The following is a 3,774-nucleotide window of genomic DNA, read 5'->3' as shown; positions in this document are numbered from 1 at the left end:
AATCGTAGTATGAAAACAGTTATAATGCGAAATATATGTTCAGTATTAAAAACGTTTTTCCAAAACACAATATTTCATCGAGAACTAAAACATCATAGCAACAACTCGCGCTAAAATTCATGCACCACTAAAGTCGCTTTCTCAACTCTATTTTTATTCATAGATTGTTGTCTCACCGACGTGAGACTTCAAAAATTTGCCTATAGGCTCATTGTAATGTTCCCCTCCACGGTAATCTTTAGTAAAAGGCGAAAGATTAATACGAAATGAAGGGAAACCTGAGCATTAAAGCAATTTCTCTCAAACGCCTCTACTTATACAAACACTTTCGAAACGATTTCGTCGGTGTTACAGGAATTAGACGTCGTTATATGGAATTCACCTTCATACATCTTAAAATATGATACAACTTTTGTATCATACAATTTAATTACATTGTTTTTGTTTTAAAGAGAATGTCAACTGTGTTGTAAAAAACGTACGAAACTTCTCGAAGTGATAACAATCCCGATAGTGGACAAGTTCATCCTTACCGTCTGAAAAGGGGGGGACGATGCATTTTAGATGAGAACATTAAAACTGTGGTTCAGAGTGAGACTAATATCTTCTGATATCTTGTTACACGCATCTGATGTTTCAGGTATTTGTGCTGAATTAAAGGACCAAAATAACCTTTAAAGACAAGCGTAAAACACTAGATATAATAGGGGGTAAACCACATTTTACTTTTAAATCTGATCACTAAACTACTTGTTTAACTATCATAATAACTGAATAATTTCTCAAACATCTGGAAATTTACTTTCGAACTTTATGATAATCAGAAACATCAATAACCAAACACTGTATGAAACGTATTTATTTGCTTTCGTGTGCCCGTGAAACGGCGTTACTTTGAACAACATCCAAATTTCTCAAAGTCTAATTACATTTAACACTACCTGAAATTGAAGTTTCTCCGGAAAGGCGTGATCGTTGTTTGACATCGTTTGGTGTGAAAACATTTGGGCCGAACAAACAACAAAGTCTGCCGTACACTCAAATTTTATAAAAAGCAATACAGAAACATAAGTCTCTTTGAACGCTGTTTTCGGTAAATCATTAATTTTAGTAGTTTGGTGGTACTACTTTTGCTCGTGGTGCGTTATTCTCCGTAGTTCACGTGACATGAAAGTACTTCAACCTATGTTTACGTTTTAGTGATTCAAAAAGTCCACTTTAACTTTGTAATGTCTTGAGTGTTACCTAACTTAAATATCGATCAATGAGTTCTCAACATATTTGCTTAAAAAATATTGGTAGTTTTAATATTAAATTATTTTAAGTTAATTGACTGTTTTTGCTTAAATTTCTAACTCCTATACGAAATACGTTTTTTTTTCTTGTTTTCTTTTTAAATCCATTGTTTAGCATCAAGTGTTACTATTCGAGTAATTGTTACTTTTTAAAATACATTTACCGGGTCAATCTAATGCTGAATCAGACACGCCCATTTGTACAGTTAGTTGCCTGTGCTTATAGTTTACTGCATTTAAGCCTGAAGAAGGTTGTGGTACTTGAACAAACGGTATCCATAATGGGGCTTGAAGCTTTTCTATAAAATGTTGATCCTGATTAGGCGTTTTAAATACCGCTTTGATAGGCACGACAAAGTGATTGGCTTTATAGCATAAGATACTGTTACTAAACTTTACATTTGAACACAATAATAAATCAATATGCAATGGTTAAAGCGAGGTGATATGCATACTAAAGAAATAAACAGCGGGATAAAATACTGAGGACAATAAAAAGAACAGTTATATGGCGACAAAGCTGTTTAACTGTAACTATTGACTTCACACACACAATTACGGCAGGTGTTTAGGTATAAGATTAATATTTCTTGCAAAACATTAATCCCCTGCAGTGCTCGAAGACTAAACAGTCCTCCTTCAACCCCACACATTCAGAAAATAACTAAGTGAATGGATAATAAGGATAGACAGATTGATGGGTGTGATTTGATTCGTGTAAATGCTAGTCTGGTAGGCGTGGCAGGCAACAAAGCGAAGGCAAAGCAAGAAAAGGGACGAGGAGAGACGACGAGATGCAGGTCGGATAAATCATGAACAATACACAAACGGGCCAATTCAGGGATCAAAGTGCCCGAGCAGGGATGTACAGATCATCCGACTTACGTTTGGCTTTATGAACCATTTCCGATCAAACATCACTCTAACCTTACTCGCCTCAAGCACACGCATAACGAGAACATGCTATACAACACTGGTGACCAGTGTGCACGAGTTCAATGAATAAATATTTCAAAGTTAAGTTTGTATAATTAAATTCCATATTCATATTTACAAGGAGGTTGTTCATTTTTTGGATTATTTATTACTTATCTGTATACATACGAGTCGCATCATGTATTAAAAATTTGGTAAAATTAAAGTATGATTATGTCTTTCGAAGAAAATGGTGGGAAAAGCTTTGCTTCTAACATGTTACGCAACTATTACTCGTCTGTTTCGTGTAGAGAAAGAAATGGCTGTAAGCGCTAATTACAAAGAAATCCATGGTACTCGCGTTGTTCTAGGTAGAAATAAAAGGCTTGATAAAATGACTGAACGGGTTTCGACGTTGAATTAAGAAAAATTAAAACATTTAAAGTGATTTAAACTTTTATCTTTAAAACCATAAGACATACTACTGAAGATGTTAAAATTGTAACCAAGATAAACTTTTGAAATTAACAGTAATATTAAAAGTAAAATACTGTGAAACTGAAAGGTCAAGAACGTAACGTTTTCCAAAATTGTTATCGTAACTTTGAAACAAGATGGACATAAATAGCAAGCATTAATTTATTAAATGCATACGCTGTTATTGAAGGGTTAAAAGGGTGAACATTTTAAATTTGATATATGTACAAGAAGTTTAATGGTAAGTGCTCAATTGTTTCACTCATCCATCACAAAATTAACAATTATGTTTGAGAACATTCACATAAGTAATGTTTATGCAAATTAAAAGTAGTTTTGCTAAATGACAGATCCGATCATGATATTAGCCTAAAACGCGATTAAAATGTAAGTACAAGAAAAAAGTACTGAATAAAAACATTATTGACTGATAAGTTGTATTAAATAAATATTTGTTTTCACCCAACAATTGGTTTGTTTATTACAGGACAGATAAAACTTTCGGCGCCTGTCCTGTGAAAGTCGGTTTTCGCGGGCACTCGCGTTTCCCCACACATCCAAATCTCAGACATTGGATCTTTAGATCCCAGCCAAAGTCAACACTATTGCCCAGTCCTGAATCGAGTCGTTTCACGTTGGTGTCTGCTTGTCGGGCTCTGGCCTGGCTCACTTCTTCAGTGCCGTCTTTGTTTCGCTTTCCCCTTTCTCACCTGTTAATTTTATAATGCCCCATCGCACTGCACCTTAAAGAAGTAAAATTACACAAGGCGAAATTTCAAGCACAGTTAAATAATTTTTCACGTGAGGGGCCGAAGATGAACCACAACGTTCCTGATCACTTCTGTTGGGGAGAGAATTCTTGAGACTTCTCCCTCTCTCTCCAAACTGAAACCCTGCCAAGTTCGTTTGCGTTTTGGTTTGTTTGTTTTTGAATTTCGAACAAAGCTACACGATGGCTATCTGCGCCAGCTGTCCCTAATTTAACAGTGTAAGACTAGAGGGAAGGCAATTAGTCATCACCACCCACCGCCAACTCTTTTACCAACGAATACTGGTATTGACCGTAACTTTATAACAACCTCACGGC

At 35.3% G+C, this 3,774-nt stretch overlaps 1 non-coding gene across 1 annotated transcript; it reads right to left on the bottom strand.

Moving 5' to 3' along the window:
- Positions 1–168: 168 nt before the first annotated feature.
- On the bottom strand, positions 169–286 carry LOC143254690 (U5 spliceosomal RNA). Its single transcript, XR_013030337.1, has one exon. It is a non-coding gene; the product is annotated as a U5 spliceosomal RNA (small nuclear RNA).
- Positions 287–3,774: the final 3,488 nt, after the last annotated feature.

The sequence above is a fragment of the Tachypleus tridentatus genome, chromosome 6, assembly GCF_004210375.1.
Source record: "Tachypleus tridentatus isolate NWPU-2018 chromosome 6, ASM421037v1, whole genome shotgun sequence".
Lineage (NCBI taxonomy): Eukaryota > Metazoa > Arthropoda > Merostomata > Xiphosura > Limulidae > Tachypleus > Tachypleus tridentatus.
Note: the sequence above shows the minus strand (reverse complement) of the source record. Positions and strands in the feature narration are given on the sequence as shown.